Source organism: Colobus angolensis, unplaced genomic scaffold (assembly GCF_000951035.1).
Source record: "Colobus angolensis palliatus isolate OR3802 unplaced genomic scaffold, Cang.pa_1.0 Scaffold321, whole genome shotgun sequence".
NCBI classification, from domain to species: domain Eukaryota; kingdom Metazoa; phylum Chordata; class Mammalia; order Primates; family Cercopithecidae; genus Colobus; species Colobus angolensis.
In genome coordinates this window covers 1,147,536-1,169,064 of record NW_012116500.1, presented here as the reverse complement: position 1 = coordinate 1,169,064, position 21,529 = coordinate 1,147,536, and the positions used below count along the sequence as shown (strand labels likewise).

General features: G+C 36.6%; 1 pseudogene; it reads right to left on the bottom strand.

The window, feature by feature from the left end:
• Window positions 1-4,836: 4,836 nt before the first annotated feature.
• Window positions 4,837-5,710, bottom strand: LOC105518594 (annotated as a pseudogene).
• Window positions 5,711-21,529: the final 15,819 nt, after the last annotated feature.

Here is a 21,529-nt window from a genome sequence, read left to right as displayed (position 1 = left end):
ATTCCATGTGGCATGCAAGATGACTTAAAGTGAAATAGTAGACTCAGTAAATAATAGGAAAACATTTTAAGGGATCATGAAGATTCCCCCTTTCTCTTCAATATCTTTCTAATATTTGATCTCTTTATAAACAAGTCACTAGCCTGCACTTGTAACTACAGCATTACTACTAAAATAAATAATCCTTTTATTGGAAAGTTTTATAATGTAGAGAGGGGTAGAGGAAATTTGTATGTGTTATATATTTTCAGTATCCACCTTCTCTCTCCCTATCCTTAATGTTGATCAATAGTCACAATGCATTTAAAAGTTTGTGTTTTAAAATTGAGTGTTAGAATTAACTCCAAGTAAACACCCTGCAACTGGTTCAGGTAGATGATCACAGAACGCAGCTCACAGATAGATGGCCCCTTAGGCTCGAAGGACAGAGGGTCATCTTGTATTTCCTTCTAAAATAAGTTTGCCTGAAAAGAAATAACCTCCCCTTTTAAGTTTAACCTCCTATGTAAATTAACTCTGAGTCCCCTGGAAAAATACTACTGTTGCAATACAGGATTAATTTTTTATATTCCAACATATTGGAGCACTACTTCAATGGTTCTTAATCTTTTTGGTATCATACACTCCATGGAGAAATTCACGCAATCTTAGAAAGATCTCCTTCAAAAAAGCACGTAGACACATACACAGATTCCATAGACCCAATGAAGCCTCTATCTGCTGCGCCCTCTGTAAAAGGCCATAGGCCCAGATTAAGAACTATTGAGTTCAATCCAAAGGCTAAGAGATGTTAAATGTCAGCAGTGGGGTGGGGGCTTGTATCTTTGAAACATCTAAATTCATGGAATGAGAACATCCTTAGCTCCTACTTGGATACTGGATTCTATCATGAGACGCATTTATTTTAAAAACCACCTAGAACAATAGAAGAGAATTATCTTTCAAGCACTTCACCATTGGCCTTCTCTTTATTTTATAGTGATGTGTCCTTTTGCAGTGAGTCTCTCTCTTAGGAATATGTACAAGAGAATGAATCAAGTTCACCTGTAATATAAGGGGAAAGGGATGTTGTTAATTAACAGCAGGGCAATTCAAACTTCTTCTTAGCCCTCGGGAGGAATACCCAGGTGTGCTGAGACAGATATGCTTGGAGAAAGAAAAGAGATGCTCTATAGTCAAACACACAGCACCAGGCCTTCTTTCATGAATTGGTTTTCCCACTGGGTGACATCCTGGCAATTTCTGTTACCCAATCAATGATATAACTAAGTAGATGAAGCTGAAAGCTGGGTCAGATAAAAAAAGAATGTTTAATCTAACAAAAGCAGCCTCAGTTTTTGCCGTGAAGGGAAGCTGATTTAACAGACAGTAGCAGATGAAATAGAAAGCAGAAACAGGGAGAAAAAAATCATATTAAACCATTAAGAAATGAAGATAGAAGAATGTCACAATGCCAATTATTTGGAGAAAAAGCACAACATTACCATAGAACTTTCAACAATAAGATAAATGATATCTGCTTAAGATGTACAAAAATAGGTCTTTTGTTCACAGTATATCTTTTAAATTAAATGCTATTGTTTAATTAATAGACTGTAACTTTATGTATTAAAGAAAAGCATAAGGTCATATGACTATTTTAGGTCACAAAGTTACTTACTCTGAATCTCAAAAACAGGAACAGCCAATGTGTTTCAAATTATGGAACATGAACCACCTATACTCAAATTATCAGCGGTATTTTTTTAAAATTCAGATTCTTGGGCCCCACTGACCTATCCAAAACTGAATTAAAAACTTTACGGGTGAAGTTTGGGAATCTTCATTTTAACAACCTCCCAGGTAAGAAATGTGCTAAAATATGAGAACCATTAATTTGTACCCTTATTTGGAAGTCTCCAGGAAACACCATCATAAGAAAGTAGTTCTCCAGGCTGGATGTGGTGGCTCACACCTGGAATCCAAGCACTTTGGGAGGCTGAGGCGGGCAGATCACCTGAGCTCAGGAGTTCAAGACCAGCCTGGCCAACACAGTGAAACTCTGTCTGTATTAAAAATACAAAAATTAGCCAGGCATGGTGGCAAGCATCTGTAATCCCAGCTACTCAGGAGACGGAGGCAGGAGAATTGCTTGAACCTGGGAGGCAGAGGTTGCAGTGAGCTGAGATCACATCACTGCACTCCAGCTTAGGCGACAGAGCAAGACTTCATGTCAAGAAAAAAAAAGGTAAGTAGTTCCAAACAGGAACACCCTCTTTTCCCCCATTGCTATAGAATGGGATTCGTCTCTCTTGTTCATTCTCCTTCCTCCCTACTACTGAAAGCTCCTTTATTATTTGGTAGGTCTCAGCCTTATCTTATTCTTCACCCTAGTGACAGCCAAGAATGGTTTCTGGAGGACTCTTCATCACCTCTACGCTCTTATCTTTTCTTTACTGCTTCTAATTGGTGAGATATTTCTCTCTGGTTCACTCCATCCCAGCTCTCAGGTTCCCATGGCAGAGCTCTCTCTCATTCCCACTGTCAAAACAGCTGGCTTGATGACATTGAAATAAAAGGAATTTTATTTTCATCTTTTTTATTTCCAAAGACCCACCCATCTTTCCCCCATATATCTTTTACCTACTAAATCTAAGTGGAAAAATAAGAAGGGAAAGGGCAGGGTTGTAGAAATGAATCTTTAAAAAAAAAAAAAATCTGTTCAGTTTATTATTAAGACTATGGTCAAATTCCCAAGGGTGAGAAAGAGATCGAAAGCAAAGGACATAACAAAGTCAAGGGAAAACAAGAGGTCAAATTCTTGTATCACTCAGAATAAAAGTCTTGCTGGATCAAGAATAGCCATTCAGGACTTCTGTTGGTAAGAGGTCCCTCACCTCCACATCCAACCCTCAATTTCTGGCTTCAGAGCCCCAGCCCTCGATTCCTGCTCATCCCATCACACCATCACCCAACTCCAAGCTTCAGTTTGCAAGTTGACTTGGAAGAATTTGGAGCCACCCAACTCATTGCTCAATAGAGAATAGCAAGTTAGAGGTAGGAATAAGCCTTCTTTCAAGTAGAAATGCTCTATTGTCACAAGATGAATGTTAAACCTTTTCCTATGGAGACTCTTCACTGACATTCTAGAATTTCATTTGTAGCATGTCACAGTCACATTCAATCTAAGCTTAACAATCTGTGTTAGTCAACTTGAAACATAACCATTGTTTATTCAATTAATCGATTAGATTTTTTTTTTTTTACAAAATTAAGACCAGTTCTCTGAATAATCACACTGTTTTATCATAACCAATTTGTATGCGTTCAGCTGCCTCTAAACATAGAGGACAATAGTGGCTTCTTAAAAACCAATGGGCTTTGCATTCAAATAAATCTTAGTTTAATTTAATCTCTGCCACCCACTCACTGCATAACTTGGAAGATGTTTTTCAGCCTTTACTATGTTCATGTTTCTACATCCATAAAGCGAGGATGATAATATATATCTTGAACGGGTTCTTGTGAAGATTTAACTGACAAATATTAATTGAATTTTTCTATATGTCAAGCACTAGTGACACATAGACCATGCCCTTAAGCAACATGAAGTCTGTCTAGGAAGACTCACAGGAAAGCAAGCAATTCAATTACCCTGCAGTAAGTGCCCTGGAGATGGTGGAGGTGGTGGTGACTAAAGAACAGAAACATCTTAGAACAAAACCTGAATTGTTCTTGGGGAGAAGAAATGTTCGGGGCAGGTGTTGTGAAGGTGATGATATCTAAAGAAGAAGCTGGTATTTGGAAAGAGGGATGGGACTGGGGGTGGGGTGGGGGGGTGGTTTGTTAACATAGAGAGGACATCTGAGAGGCTAGCCAGATACCATCCACCAAAGATTTGAAGCAGGCAGTCTGAGCAGGGAAGAGAGGTGAAGTGAGAGTGTGAGGAGCAGGGAGGAAGAGTTCAACTCCAGACAGTGGAGAGGTAGGAAGCCATCAGATCCAGAAGAGCATTTCCTGTGCCAGGATGGGCTAGACTCATGTCCCAAAGACATGGGCAGCTATTGCATGGCATCAAGCAGAAAAATGACACCCTCAGATTCTCTGCTTAGGAAGATCACTCTAACAAAAGTGAAGATGAGCTGTCAGAGGCAGCATCTGGTGCTAAGTGGGTTCCAATGGGGGACAGTTGGCACTGTTTATTAAATCATTTGCCTCTTGTTGATTGGGATAACACATTTGTTCTCTTTAGGGGGTACTTTTTAAATGTTCTTTGTCAGAAAATATATTTTTTATTGGTAGTGAGTGAAGTAAAGATGTCAGTATTCACGATAGAGGTTATATAAGCCAAGGTTGCCTTTATATTGACAAAAATACCTTATTTCACTTCTGATCATACACATTAGTTCTGTAAAGGAGGTACATCATCTCTCCTTTTTATTTCCTTGCTTGCATGATCACAAAAAGTTAAAATGAAATCACTTTTATGTAATCAAAGGAAAAAAGAAAGAGCAAGAAAACCAACATGCCACAGCCTAGACAATTCCACCCAGCACTGCTGCCTGAGAGCTGTGTTTTCTGGCTCTCTCCTCTCCACACTCCAATTACTTTAGCCCCACACCCCCAACCCACCCCATCCCACTTTGTTAGGGTGGTGGTTCACCAAATGATGGGGCTTGCTTAGAAGAGAAACATTTTATGGTCGGTAGAAGTTGAATAGAAAGTACCAAAAGGTGGAGAGGGCTGCCCTTCTCTTTTAATCATCATAAGAAGGGTTTACTAATACTGAAGAGCATCCGCATCCGTTGATGACTGATCCTGATCTAAGGTTTTGGCCACCCTTCAAATTGCTGCCAATCAAAATACGATAAGATTCTGTTGAATACATTCTTCGTTGTCTCTCCTGTGTGGTCTTCTCATTAGCGCTCGTCTCTTTAAATGGGTTATTTTCTTACTAGGAAAAAAAAAATATTCCCTCTCTGAAATTAAAGTTGAAGGTGTTTTGCTTGTTCTAAAAGTTTTTAATACTTTTTCCTCAAGCATGCTGTGTTTGGCATGATTGATGTAGTGCATATACCGGCTGGCCAGAGTGGAGCATTTGAAGGTCTGGTGGGTGTTCTTGTAGTAATGCTGAAGAATTTTGGACTGCAAGTCAGCATAGACTGGATGAGACTCATACACTTGAACTGTGCTTCCACTCTTCAGCAACTTTCTGATATTGTTCAGTGGTAAATTTGCAGAACTATGAGTTCCTCTCCTCCAGTCTAGCCAGCTCCACTTTGCAGAATGCAATCCGCTTCTTTAGCATGCAGTCCTTCTCTTCCAGCTGCCTAGCCAGGTGCATTGCCTTAGCGCCTTCCTCCTGGCTTGATATCCTCTCTTGAAGGATGGGTCTGGTTAATTGCCCATTGGCAGCAGCCCTCTCTCTCTCCAGCTCTGTGGCTTGCTTTAGTCATTTCTGATCTGCAGTTTGTTCCTTGACTTGCTCCAATGTCAGCTGATCAGCTACTCTTCTTTTCAATTCTTCATCAGAAACCAAGGCATCTAAGCACCAGAACACCACTGAGACTTTGAACCAGATGGAGAGGATTCCTTCATTAAATCAATCACATGTTCTGAAAGCCCAATGCCCTTCACCACGGTGATGGGTGATGTTCTCATTCTTGTCCACCTCGAAGGTGACCCAATGGGTGCTCAAGGTCCCACCCGTGGCTCCTGTTCCTGTCCCCATGGAGACCTAGAGCAGAACCATGAGCACTTCAGTTCCCCTGTGCCCACACGCACATGAAGGGGCCTGGGTTATTTTCCCACAGAGCAGGAGCAAGGCCACGACCTAGGAGATACTTTTCAAGTGAGCTTTGTCTTCCTGAGGCAGTGTGTACATTGTGTAATGCATTGTAAATGATGTTATTGGCAGTCTACTCATCCAATTCTGAATAATGTCAGAATTTAACATCTGAGAAACAGCTCATGACCATTGATGTTGCTATAAACACACCTGGGGTTAAGGCACTGTGGGTCTGGTTCCTTGCTAAGTCTATGGTGGTGAAGACTGTCTGCAATTCAGATTGGCATTTTAAGTACTCGACTGTTTTTAGGAAGAGGGAGGACAGTCGGACTGTTTTTAGGAAGAGGGAGGACAGTTGACTAATCACCGCCATTACACATGATGGTAACCTAAACTTGTCACCTTCCTCCTGCCAGTCACAAGAGTAACACCTGAGGCACAGGCCTGAAGCAGAACAAACCCACACAGACCCAACTCCAGGTGGAAGCCAACGGCTTAGAAATGCCGCAGTTATTTTTTTGTCTCCTGGTGATGCTACACAGCTTTGCTTTGCTATTAATAAAAGAGAATTGCTTTTGGTTGCCAACTTTTAAAAATTTTAAGATTAAAATTGAATTCCATCTGCCAGAGCTTTGCTTATAGTACAGAAGAGACAAGCATGGTAAGGTCATTTGTTTTTCCTAATGTTCATGCGACATGAGTTTACAGCATTGAGCATCTTGATCACCAATTAGCTTGAAAACATTCATCATATTTTACCAATAATCTCTCCAAGAGAGACATGTACTCTGATCCATAGATGAGTCATTGGCCATCTCTGATACACAAACAAGAAAGTCAAACGTGAATGCTACCTGTTTCCTTGTGAATCACTCCACCATCAAGTAACTGCTAGTGTGAAAAAACCACAACATACTCGAGATCCTTCCACCCATGACCTAAGATTTATTTGTACAAGTCTGCTTAATTTTTATAATATACCCATGCCTTAATACCAATCATGACATTATTTTGAAAGTTCTCCTTTTCTGGTCTTTGTTTCTTTTTTCTCTCTTTTTTTTTTCTTACTTTGGTTATCACTTAAAAGTGGCCACATTTATTCAGAGGCATTCTGCAAATGTGTATCAAGTGTTTTTTAAAATATTTTAGCACTGTGATAAGTATTATAAATGTAGCAAAGAAATGCAAAATTTTTAATGAAAAAAGATACCTATGCATGTTGAAAAGATCCAAAAGAGATGTGAAAACATCTGCATGTGCTTTTGTTTTGCTCACTCTATTATTATTATTATATAGTTTATTAATGAGTACTACTACTAACGATAATATTTATTGACTGCTTCCAGTGTCCTATAAATGTACAAATGCCTTACATCTATTATGTTGTTTAATATTCCCAACAAATCTATGAAGTACTCAGTATTATTAACCACAGTTTACAGATAAGGAAACTACAATGTAAAGAAACAATATGACTTGTTCATGGCCACATAATTCAGACGTGGTAGAGCCTCTGATTCACGGACTCCGTGTTCTGTTCACTTACCCCTTTTGTGCTGCCACAGTGAATACGAAAATAAATGAAATATATATGCTGACCTCAAGAAAAGAAAATTCCAATTGTAGGAGAAAACTATACATGCATAAAATACTGATATGTGATATGAGAAAATATAAGAGCTGCCACTAAGCCACTGCTGGGTGAATAGAGCAGAGTCAATACAAATTCAAAGGTGGGCACGATTCCACAAACTGGAGAAGCCCAAAAATCTTGATGGCTTTGGAGATTTTGAATTGGTTACACAATAAAAGGATGGAGAATCCTGCAGGTCCTGGGAGGAAGAGGGCATGGCGTGAGAATGTCTGTGAAGAGCATTAAGAGAGTGAGTCAGCCAGTTTGGCTGGGGAAAGAGGGAAAGGATTGATAGACACAGGTCAGTTTGCAAAAGGTCTCTCATGTCAGGGCATTTGCCTTCAGCCAATGGGAAAGCCAAATGGACACAGAAAGAGGCTTTCTGTTGTCATTGAATGGGCAGGGGTTTCAGAGCAAAAAAGGCACAGACCCAATCCCATACTCTAGCTGTGACCTCAGGCAAATGACTTACTGTCTCGACACTTCGGTTTCTATAAAATAGAAATCAAAATTAAAATATTTATCTTGCAGGGTATTTTGTGGATTAGAGATCATTTGTATGCAGTATATAACACTATGCTTGGCACATAGGAACTTGTCAGTAAACAGCAGCTCTCTCACTCATTTTATTAACACATTTGTCACATTGATTCTATTGTTTAAAATACTTTTGATCTTCTCATTGATAATTTCCGTCAGGCAGAGACTATGTATTGATTGCAAAAGAAAATCTGATTTGCTATTTTTTTTAAATGTGAATTTACTTTTTCCTACTATAAATGTACCAAAAAATCTTTCATAATCCAAGTACCCTCACATTAGCATTTGGTATGTTTTCTTTCATTTGCTTTTCAGTGGGTATTACACATTGTTCTACTACCCACGATCATAGTATTTCAATCATGAATACTCATCAGTACATATTTCATATGTATCATACATACAAATCAATACCTCTTTCTTGTCATTAACTTTTATTGATCTATTGGTTTTGTTAAATAATATGACAAGGATTGATAATGTATTTTACCAGATTCAATTCCAAATGGGTTTTAGTTGTTACAAAATATCAAATTTAACTCAGAGATTTTTCATATGAATGAAAAATAACCCACACATTAAAAAAAAAATCCTATAAAGCACAAGTCACTGTTCTATTCCTCAAAGGGAGTTTCTAGACTAAAAAGGTACAGTTCCTGCCTTCACTCTCACAGAGCTTCCCACAGAAGGTAAAATAAAGTTACAAATAAGGTTAAAAATAGTATAAAATGATGTCCTAGGGGACCTGAACACAATTTCAAGATGTTTCCAAAGCTGTTATTGCACCATTTTGCACATTATTGAATATCTTGTAGAGCATCCCAAAGTTATCTTAACTGAGGGGCTCATACTCAACTGAGTGTATAAATCCAAGCGGATATGCTAGAAACCTGTTACTTTATTTTATAGTCATTCTCCCTCCTTCTGGAATGAGAAAATATATGCACTTTCCCACTCATCCACTTTGCCTGTCATTTCTGGCCACTCCGTGAACATTTTGTAACCTGTAAGAGTAAAAAGGCTTTGAAAAACAGGACCAAGTTCTTTTTTTAGGGATATACAATGTTGACAGAAATATACTCCAGAGGAATTTAATGCAGCTTTTTTTGGTTCCGGGCACAGTTCCTTTAGTGTATCAGTAAATGAAAAATGAGCACGGGAAGCTCCTGACAGTAGGAGAGGACCGCAGAGAGCCCTCGCCTCCAAACCAACCATTGGATTCTACTGTACAAACAGAGAAATGTCTGTGAACTCCTCACCTTTGAAAGGTAAACACTGAGAAGGAAATACTCCTCCCACGTGCTTTGAAGCATTCACCTTGTAAAAGGAAAAAGGACTTATTTAAAGAGTTCTTCATGCAGAGAAAAGAGGAAGTTCTTTGAAGTCCGGGCTAATTTTGGGTCACCATGAAACCAGCCATCCTTCTATCTACAAGATCCCCTGACCCTGTGGACCAAAACAATAGAAACACAACCAGGTTATTTCATCAGTGTGAACAAAAACTAAGAATAAAAATCTCCAGGAAACGTTCAAAAACCATAACCCCCAAGAGGCAGCTGTCTTTCACCCTTCTCTCTTCTCTTCTCATTCCTTACCTAAAAGGTAAGCCATCCATTGGGGACAGAGTAATAAATAGATTTGTATGATAGAAAAGGTATACATATGCCATTACAGTGGCTCACCCCTGGAATCCCAGCACTTTGGGAGGCCAAGATGGAGGATCACTTGAGCCCAGGAGTTTGACACCAGTCTGGGCAATATAACGAGACACTGTCTCTACAAAAACTAGAAAAGACAAAAATAGACCAGGCGCAGTGGCTCGCGTCTGTAATCCCAACACTTTGGGAGGCTGAGGCAGGTGGATCACGAAGTCAGAAGTTTGAGACCAGTCTGACCAACATGGTGAAACCCTGTCTCTACTAAAAATACGAAAATTAGCCAGGTGTGGTGACATCTGCCTGTAATCCCAGCTACTCAGGAGGCTGAGACAGGAGAATTGCTTGAACCAGGAGATGGAGGTTGCAGCGAGATGGTGCCACTGCTCTCCAAGCTGGGCAATAGAGCGAGACTCCACCTTAAAAAAAAAAATATATATATATATATATCTTTGTCAATGTAAGAGATACATATAATGTAACATCTCTTTGTTTTTTATTAATTTAGTACTCAAAGCCAGGATCCAAGAGTTAAGTAGCCGTCTGATCTAACTTCAGATAATAAATAGCTATATTGAAGGCTCTCTGGGAAGAGCTCCCAGGAGACAACTGTGAATTTCTCAGAAGAATGGGCCACTTGGAATATTCTGTTGATTCCTCGATTTCTCTGAATGGTTCACCAGACCCCAGCCCATAGCTTCTGAGCTAATTCAATCCCTGCTATTATATGTCCTGCAGAGATACTGAGCTACAGTACTGTTACAGTTCTTCCACGCGGTTGCAGCAAGGAGGAAAGGAACTTAGGCCATCTCCATGACCAAGGAATCGGTGTTGAATAGGTGTAGGTTATTTGCACCGGGAACTTTGAAATAGAAGTTTTGGAGGAATATAAAAGCTAAACATTTTTATTTTGTGACATCTAGTTATGCAATTGCCATGCTTGCTAGAAAGGATATGTTTATTGTGACAAATAGGGTATGGGTGTGGCTCCCTCCCCTGCTTTTCTATGTCTATGGCAAAACCAATTGGTTGGGCTGGCATGGAGCTACCGAGGACAAGGTCGTGGAACTGTTTGCCATGTGGGCCCACAGCTGTGACTCCCGTGGAATGACTGGCGATACCCAGCACACTCCCTAAGTCATGGCTAGGAGGTTCTCAATGCACATAAATCTGGGCAAACAGAATTGAAAACTGACACAATTTTTTATCAGTTTGTAGAGACTTAGGCTATAAAGTCCATGATAAATTAATGTCTCTTTATAAAAAAATACCAAATACTATATATAAATAATTCATTAGATATATCATAGGTTGCCTCATGCTTGAGAACAATGCACAATATATCCTCATGCACAATATAGTTCCAGGACAGATAAAAGTACATACTTTAGGTAGCAGATAGGGAGGGTGTATACAGATCATTCCATGTCAAGATGCGGTTCAGATTGTAGACCGAAAGATTCAAGTAGAGTTAAACAAATTCAACAAACATTTTGTTCTTGACTAAATGCCAGACACTTATCTCTGCCTTTGTGGAAATTACAGGGGAGGAGTTCAGATGAAAATATACATATCAAGTCACAAAATCTTTCAAAAGATACGTACAAAGTACTCCGTGGATGTTCTCTGAGCCTTTCAGGATAACAGAAAGGGATTTGATTATAAGGCAGTTGCTCAGAATCCTTCCCCTCTGAGAAATGCCAGCTAACCACAGCAATGACTTAGTCCTGTATGACATTCTCGTTTGTCTGTCTTAATCTCTTATATCTAATTTTATTTTTGCTGTTGTGAATCTGAAATCTTGATTTCACACATTTATTTGACATTTTATATCATTTTCACCCCATGACATCTATGGGGGACAGGTATTTTTACCAGATTTTACAACGTAGGAATCTGGTTTCATAATTTTCTCTCAGTAAAGTAACTAATAATGAGTAGAACCAAAACTTGAGCCTAGTTAGTCAGAATCTAAATCCCGTCAGTTCTCCTGTATGTCATACCAGTCACTGTATAGGCATTCCCAAAATGACAAATAGATCATATTCACATATTTTATTTCAAAATCTGAATTTAATCCCTACAGAAACCACTTTTAAATGACGGTGAAGTTCCTGACTAGTTTAGGAAGGATGACTTAACCCATAATGTCAAGGAATTATTGTAGACTTGTTAGAACTCTGGAATAGGGGAGCAAGAGATTTGTGATGACAGTCCTTCAAACAACCAGACGCATTTGCCTTTTTCCAAAAGGTGATTAGTGTGCAGAATGAAGCTATAATTGGTGAAATTGCACATTATATTTCAGAAGGAAGTGGAAAGAAACAGCCAGTGTAGGGAAAAGATCCTTTAAGATAAAGTCAGGCTTACCTAGAAATCTACCACTGAGGTCACTCCCACCAGAGACACTTTTGATTTTCATAGCTTCTTTTATCCCTCCACCCAAAAAAAAAAAAAAATTGTGAAAGATAATGCATGTATAATAAAGTATGCAACATATCAATATAGAACTCAGTGAATTACCATAACTTGAAAACCAGTGTAAACACCTGAATGTTCAAGAAATAACACGGTGACAGCAATCTATAGTACTCTCTTTCTGCTGCATCTCACTTGAAATCCCTGCTGACCTGCACTGGAAAAAATACTCTGCCTATTTTTGTAGTATTCACTTTCTTGCTCTTCTTTATAGCTTTACTACCTATGCATATATCCCTAAATTCTTTAATAAAGTTTTGCGTATTTGTTAAATTTTCTATAAATAGGATCACACAACAAGCATTTTTAAATGTCTAGCTTCTTTCACTCAACATTGTTTGTGACATTCAACTATGTTTTTGAGCAGAGCATTGATTCATTTATTTCCATTACAATATAAATGTCACTGGACAAGCACATCTACTGTCATGTTGATGGTTTGGGGGTCGTTTTCAGTTTGGGACAAGGAAAAATAATCCTGAAGTGGTCATTCTTATTTATGACAGTCACACATTTTCATTGGGTATATACCAAGAAATGGAATTACAGATCACAATGCTTGATTTAAATGCTCAATTTAAATTAATGTAATATAACAAATTTACATTGATTAATGTAAATGTTTAATTTAAATAGATGAGGCCAAAATGCTTCTCAGTGTGGTTCTACCAATTTTCATTCCCACAAGCAATGTGTTAGAGGTTAGTTCCAGTGTTTCTATCATTGGCAATACTTGGTAGTTGCTGTTTTCACTATCGCTATTCTGGTGAATGAGTAGTGTTATATCATTGTGGTTTTACACAGCATTTCCCTGGTTACTAATAATATTATAAAATGGAGAAGTTTACTGCCCAGTTGGGCAGCCTCTTTATAAGAGTGCCAATTAAAGCTTTTTGACCATTTAGCTATTGGATCCTATGTCTTTTACATTCTTGATTTGTTGGAGCTCATTATATTTTGGATATTTGTCAGTTACATGTGCTGAAAAATCTTTCTGCTCTTATTTGCATTTTCACTTTCTTGTGTCTTTCGATGAGTAGAAGTTTTTACATTTAATGTAATCTAAATTCTCAATCTCTTCCTTTAAGAATAATAATTTTCATATAGTTTAAAAAATCTTTATATAACATAAAAATATTTATATATATATGATCTTCCAGAATTTATAGCTTAATACAATCCACCTGCAATAAATATTTGCATAAGGTGAAAGATTGGGGTTCATTGTGTTTTTTTTATTGACACAGTATCATTTATCAAAAAGACCCCCACTGCTCTGCTACTCAACATTGTCAAGAACAAATGTCCAAATACTCGTACATTTATTTCTGAACTCTCTATTCTGTTCCAGTGGTATAGCCTTGATATGGTTTGACTGTGTCCACAGCCAAATCTCATCTTGAATTGTAGCTCCCATAATTCCCTCATATTGTGGGAAGGACCCAGTGGGAATTAATTGAATCATGGGGGCAGATCTTTCCCATGCAGTTCTTGCAATAGTTGATAAGTCGCGTGAGATCTGATGGTTTTAAAAATGGGAATTTCCCTGCACAAGCTCTCTCTCTTTGCCTGTTGCCATCCATGTAAGATGTGACTTGCTCTTCCTTGCCTTCCACCATGACTGTGAGGCCTCCCCAGCCACGTGGAACTATAAGTCCATTAAACGTCTTTCTTTTGTAAATTGCCCAGTCTCAGGTATGTCTTTATTAGCAGCATGAAAACGAACTAATACAAGCCTTTTGGCAATATTATACTGTCTTAACTACTGTGTCTTTATAAAGATGTCTTGATATTTACTAGAGCAAATTCTCCCATCTGGCACTTCTTCAGATAGTTCAATTCTTGATCTTTCTTTTATTTTTACAATCCATTTAGAATCTCTCTGTCTCTCCCTCTTTCTCTCTCTCTCTCACACACACACACACAGTCATAAACACAGAGTTTGTGGTTTGATTAAAATTGGAGACAGTTGACATTTTTGACATCTTTTGATGATATGTCCCAGTATGTATTGTATCTTTAATTTTTCTCGATAGATTTTTTAAAGTTTCCAGTGAGAACTTTCACATATTTGATCAAACTTACTTTGATATATTTCATGTTATTTAATGCTATTGTAAACTGTATATTTTTAAAATTTTATATTCCATTTCTCATATATTGACTTTTAATAGCTTTATTAAAGTGTATTTTACATACAGTAAAGTACACATATTTAAAATGTACAATTTGATTAGTATTGATATACGTATACACCCAAGAGACCATCACAAAATCAAGATAGTGAACACATCCATCACACCCAAAAGTTTCCTTGTGACCTTTTGTAACCCTCCAACCTTTCCCCATGACCCTCTGCTCCCAGTCAAGTACTGAATTGCTTTTTGAACTACGGATTAGTTTTCATTTTCTAGAATTCTATTATGAATGGAGTCATACAGTATGTACATTTTTGTCTGACTTCTTTCACTCATCATTGAGAGTCTTCCATGCTATTGCATGTGTTAAAGATTACTCATGTTGTCATTAAGGGGTATTCTGTTGTCTGGATGTATCACAATTTCACTATCCATTATCTGTTGATACGCATTTGAGTTGTTTCCAGTTTGACGGTATTACAGATAAAGCTGCTATGAACATTTGTGGACAGTCTTTGTTTGGACATATGATTTAATTTGTTCATGTATAAACACCTGTAAGTGGAATGGCTAGAGTACACAATAGATATATGTTTAACTTTTTAAAAACATCATCAAACTGTTTTTGCATATTATTATCATTTTGTATTTCCACAAGCAGTGCACCAGGGTTTTCACTGATTCAAGTTCATGCACTGTCTTTTCTTTTATTCATTTATTTTTGAGACAGATGTCTCTCTGTCATCCAGGCTGGAGTACAGTGGTATAATCATGGTTCACTGCAGCCTCAACCTCCCAGGCCCAACTGATCCTCCTACTTCAGTCTCCCGAGTAGTTGGGACCACAGGTGTGCACCACCACACCTAACTAGGAATCCCTGTCTCTAGAGATGGTCTTAAACTTCTGGGCTCAAGCAATCCTCCTGCCTCAGCTTTGAGTTTGCTGGGATTACAGGCATGATCTACTGTACCTAGAAGATTTTAGATACTGTAATAGGTCTAATCAGTGGAGTTGTATCTATTAATAATTGAGGCTTTACTTTCCAATTCTCTAATAATTAATAATGTGGAGCATCCTTTCCTTTTTTTAATTTCCCATCTGTATATCTTCTTTGGTGAAATAGCTGTTCAAGTCATTTGCCTATTTTGTTTTATTGGATGTTTTAGTTTCTTATTGTTGAATTTTGATAGTTTTTTTATATATTCTAAATATAAGTCTTTTATCAGCAACATGATTTGAAAAATCTCCTTTTCCAATCTGTGGCTTGTTTTTTTCCTTTTTTAAAATTTTTTTTTATTATACTTCAAGTTCTGGGATACATGTGCAGAACATGCAGGTTTGTTACATAGGTATCCACGTGCCGTGGTGGTTTGCTGCGCCCATCAACCCATCATCTACATTAGGTATTTCTCCTAATGCTTTCCCTCCCTTGCCCCCATCCCCCGACAGGCCCTGTTGTGTGATGTTCCCCTCCCTGTGTCCATGTGTTCCCATTGTTCCTCTCCCACTTATGAGGGAGAACATGCCGTGTTTGGTTTCCTGTTTTTGTGTTACTTTGCTGAGAATGATGGTTTCCAGTTTCATCCATGTCCCTGCAAAGGACATGAACTCATCCTTTTTCATGGTTGCATAGTATTCCATGGTGTATATTTGCCACATTTTCTTTATCCAGTCTGTCATTGATAGGCATCTGGGTTGATTGCAAGTCTTTGCTATAGTGAACAGTACCTCAACAAACATACGTGTGCATGTGTCTTTATAGTAGAATGATTTATAATCCTTTGGGTATATACAGGGTAATGGAATTGCTGGGTCAAGTGGGATTTCTGGTTCTAGATCCTTGATAGTTTATGGTTTATTCTTTTTTTAATATATCATGTTCTTGGCATTGTAGCTAATACATTTTGTCTAACCCTAGGTGCTATGGACTAAATTGTGTCTCTCCCCAAACCCCACCAAATTTATGTGCTGAAACTCTAACTTCAAATGTGACTATATTTGCAGGTAATTAACGTTAAATGAGGTCATGCAGGTGGCATCATGATCCAATAAAATTAGTGCCCTTATAAGAACAGTTACTGGTATCCTCTCTGTTTCTCTCTACCAAAGGAATGCTTTTCCCTTTTCTTGCCTATTGCATTGACTAGAACCTCCATTACGATGTTGAATCAAGGTGTTAAGAGTGGAAGTCTTTGCCTTGTTCTTAAACTTTGGGGGAAACAAAATCAGTGTTTTACCACTAAACATGATGCTGTCCGTAGGATTTTTAAAGGTGAAGATTTTTTAACCACAAAATAAATTTATTTAACAAATAAAGGCATATAGAGATTATATCTTTATTAGTGAACTTTGGTAGTTTATGTCTTGCAAGGATTTGTTTCTTTCATCTAAGAGGTCAAAATTAATGACTTAAGATGGTTCATAAGGTTTTCTTATTTTTCTTTTAATGTATGTAGAACCTAAAGAGATATCACTTTTGTTATTCATTATATTGATATTTTGTGTCTTCTCTCTTTATTTCCTAATCAGTACAAATAGAGGTTTATATAAGTGTTATTAATCTTCTCAAAGGACCAGCATTTGGTTTTATTCATTTTTCTCTATTGCTTTTTTGCTTTTTTATTTTAACTTTTTTTTGTTTCATTGATTTATTTTTGATTTTGAGCTTACTTTAAGTTTTATTTCCTTTTCCTTTTCTAGTTTCTTAATCTAGAAGCTAAGGTCACTGATCTGTGATCTTTCCTCTTTTCTAATGTGTTGCTCAGTGCTATAAATTTCCCTCTAAATTATGCTTTGGTAGCATCCCACAAATTTTTATATCTTGTGTTGTCATTTTAATTAAATTCAACGTTTTTTCTATTTCCTTTTTGATTTTCTATTTGACCCAAGAGCAATTTAGGAGTGTATTCTTTGGTTTTTTAATATTTGAGAATTTTCCAAAGATCTTTCTGTTCATTTTAGTTTCAATGCTGTCAGAAAATATACCTTGTATGACTGCAATCCTTGTACACTTTTAAAAGTGTGTTTATTCCCAGCATATGATCTATTTGGTAAATATGTTCTAGGCCCCTTGAAAAAAAAAATGTGTATTCTTTTGTTTTTCGATAGAGTTTTCTGAAACTGTCATTAGGTTGATTAGTTGACTGTAGAAATATAGTCGACTTTATATAAATATAAAGTAGATTGGTTGACTGTGAAAGTGGATTGGTAGTACTGTTAAAGTCTTCAATTTTACTCATTTTTTCCACTTATTCTACCAATAATTGATATATCGGAATAAAATTTATGAACTTATCTATTTATTTTTACAGGTTTATTTATTTGTACTTTATATAGTTTGAAGCAGTTTCAATAGGTTAAAAAATGTTTATAATGTTATATCTTCATAAATTGATCCTTATGTCATTATAAAACTATTCTTTAAATCTTTAGTCTTTTCTGGATTTTGTTTTTTCTGATATTAATATTATTTTCATTTTCTTCTGACTAATGTTAATGTTGAATTTCTTACATTATTTTACTTTTAGCTTATTTGCGTTTTTATATTAAAAGTTGGCTTCACATAGGCAGAATATAGTTGAGTCTTGCTTTTTAAAATCTTACTTAATAGTCACTGCCTTTTAATTGGGGTATTTATAACATTTACATTTCATGTGGTTATTGCTATGGGAGGATTAAGTCTCCTGTTTTTTGATTTGTTTTCTACTTGTATAATCTATTCTTTGTTCTCTTTTTCTTTTTCTTTCTTTTTTTTTTTTTTTTTTTTTTTTTTTTTTTTTTTTTTTTTTTGTTCTTTTGCCTTTTATTGATTTTTGGTTTTTGTTTTTGAGACGGAGTCTCACTTTGTTGCCCAGGTTGGAGTGCAATGACGTGCTCTTGGCTCACTGCAACCTCCACCTCTCAGGTTCAAGTGATTCTCCTGACTCAGCCTCCCAAGTAGCTGGGATTACAGGCATGCACCACCATGCCCAGCTAATTTTTTTTTTTTTTTTTTTGAGATGGAGACGCCCAGGCTGGAGTGGAGTGCAGTGATATGATCACAGCTCACCTCAAATTCTCGGATTTAAGTAATCCTCCCACCTCAGCCTCCCAAGTAGCTTAAATTATGGGCACATGCCACCACCCAGCTAATTTTTTATCTTTTTGTTGAGATGGAGTCTTGTTATGTAGCCCAGGCTAGTCTTGAACTCCTGACCTCAAACGGTCCTCCTCCCTCAGCTTCCCAAAGTTCTGGGATTACAGGTGTGAGCCACTATGCTAAGCCTGCCTTCTTTTAGATTGAATACGTCTTAATTATTCAGTTTTATTATCTTTGTTGACTAATTAGCTAAAATTCTTTGATGTTTTATTTTTGTGATTGCCCTACAGTGTATAGCATGGCTCTTCAGCTTATCACAGTTTAAATTCAAGTAATATTATACTACTGCCTTTAAAATACAAGAACATTACAAGCGCCCTCTTTCTTGTTTCTTTGTACCCTTTTTACTGTTGTTGCCATTTGTTTTACTTCTATATATGCTATCAATCATACAACACATTTTTATTTCTTACTTGCTCAATTATATTTTAAAGACATTAAAATAATAGGAAAAATATTTTTAAATTTATCCTCATAGTTATCATTTCTGGTGCTATTTGTGTGTGTGTGTGTGTGTGTGTGTGTGTAATACAGATCCAGAGTTTTAACTGGTATCATTTTCCTTTTGCTTGAAGGATTACCTTTAGCATTCACCAAATAGTAATAAAGTCTTACAGATTTTCTATGTCTGGAAGAAAACTTAATTTTGCCTTTGTTTTTGAAGTATAATTTTGCTGAATGTGGAATTCTGAAATGGAAGATTTTTATTAATTTGAAGATGTTGCTCCACTGTCTTGTCACTTGGATTGTTTCTAAGCAGAAATTTGTCATCATTCTTATCATAGATTCTTTGTAATTATATTTTTTTTCCTCCTATCACTTTTAAGATTTTCTCTTTATCAGTGGTTTCCAGCAACTTGAATGTGATGTGATTAGGGGTTGTTTTCTTAATGTTTCTCATAATTAGGATTTCTTACACTTCTTGAGTTTCTGTTTATAGTTTTTATCAAATTAGAAAAATTTTCTACTTTTATATTTCACATAGTTTTCCCCCACTCTCTTCCCTTCATAAGAGACTCTGACTGTGTGTATATTAGCCTCTTTTAAGTGTCCCACTGACTATTGATCCTTTATGCTTTCTTTTGCAGCTTTGTCTCTGTGTTTTATTTTTGATAATTTCTATTGCTGTGTTTTCAAGTTCACCAAGATATACTGTCTTTTACACATCTTCTGTTGGTTACATTAAACATTCTACTATGCATGGTTGACTTATCAAAGTCTAACATAATTGATACTTTTACAATTCTTTCTAGACAATGCAATGACCTGAAAACCTTTTAACTTTATCACCTCCCCAACTTAAGTGACATTGCTATCATGTATTTGATTTCCATATACATTTTAATACTCATAAGGCATAACTATTATTTCAATCAGCCAATGTTGAATATATACTCCCTTTGGCTCCCTTGTTTTCTCTCTGTTTCTTCCTTAATTTCTGACCTCACTCTAGAGTCCATTTCTATCTAATTAGAGAAACATGTTTAGTATTTTCATTACTGCTGGTCAACAAATAATGAATTATTATCATTTTTGTCTCAAAATATGTTTCATTCCTAAAGGATACCTTCACTAGGTATAAAAGTCTGGATTGTCAGGGTTTTTTTTTTTTTTTTCAGCAATTTAAATATATTATTCTATTGTCTTCTGACTTTCTTTTCTATTGAGAAGTCAGTCATTAGCCCATTATTACTCCTTTAAAAGCAATAAGCCTTTTTTCCCCCTTCCGGCTTCTGGTGGTAAGATTTTTTATAATATACTTAAGTGTGGTTTTCTTTTTACTCATACTGCTCGGAGTTCATAGGGCTTCTTGATTCATAACCTTTTTAATCTTTTTTTAGCTGCATCTTATCTTCTATTTAACCTAAATCTAACTTGTTATTAAAACCACATATACACATTTTCAATTACTTTATTTCAATTCTAGAATTTTCATGTGAGTTCTTGTTAGACTTTCTAGTCCTCTAATAAACTTATTAATTATCTTTTATCTTCCTGAATATAGAACATAGGGGAGCTCCTTTGTTGTTTATGTTTGAATGTTCCAGTATCTGGGGATCCTATGGGTCTTTTTCTGTTATTGGATCTTTCTGCAGGTTTTCCTTCATATTGTCTTGCTTCCTCGTGTTATGATTATTCTAGACAAAATTTAAGACGAAGATCTATTTTATCTTCCTTCAGAAAGGTTCTATATTTCTTGAGTGTGCAAGATACCTGGAAGCATTAATACTGCAGGAAACCCTTACTCTAATATTAAGGGTTGCAATGGTAAAAAGCTGAGCTTTTCTAGTTGTAAGGCCTACTCTTTGTTTATTCGTATTCTTAGGACACAACCCTCAGAGTCTCAGCTAAAGTAAGAGTGGTTCACTCATACCTATAGCTTGAGCGAGTCCTGCTAACCAGTACCTGTTGCCTTAGCACTAAAAGATTGTCAAAAGTGCCACTCAATCTCTCCATACTTGGAAGGGAAGATAATAAAACATCAGGGTTAAAGGAAAGCCCCCAAATATTCTAGTTATTGCCCTAAACATCCATCCTCCTCAAGGTCCTGGTTTAGTAATTTATCTCTAATTTGCCATCTCTTCAATATATTCAAATAGACTTTTTAGAATATTTTTCCAGCTAGTCTAATTTTTCTCAGCCAGGGAGTTGGTTTGAGCTATTTAATGTGTCATTTTCAAAAAACAGCAGTAGCATTTTTTTCACTTGCCTTCATTTTTTAAAGTAATTGCCATGGCAATAAGGACTAAGATTATTGGCAAACAAAGTTTGTGGCTGGTAGTGAACAATCATTGGAATATGGGGTCATTTATAATTTGAGTGTATGTTGTTTGGATTCTATCCAAGTGATCAAACCCAGAGATGTTTCTTACTTCATTGTTAATTTAAATAACATAGGTAAACCCAACCTCAAAGATTGGTCTCTCTGAACTCCCAGAAACGCTTCTCTGAAAGACTTATTCAGCCTTTAGCCAAAATACTTATATTGCAACTCAATGGTTTTATGTCTGTAAGTTCTCACTCCTTGAGTGGCTTGCAAGGCACTTTGGGGTTAAGAATATATCCTAAATTTCTTTATATCTTCTGATCCTTAAGGTAATCGATCTCATTAAAATGATAAGTACTAAACAAAAAATTCACTGAATGAGGTTTGAATGCCTCCTATACATTCAAGAAGAA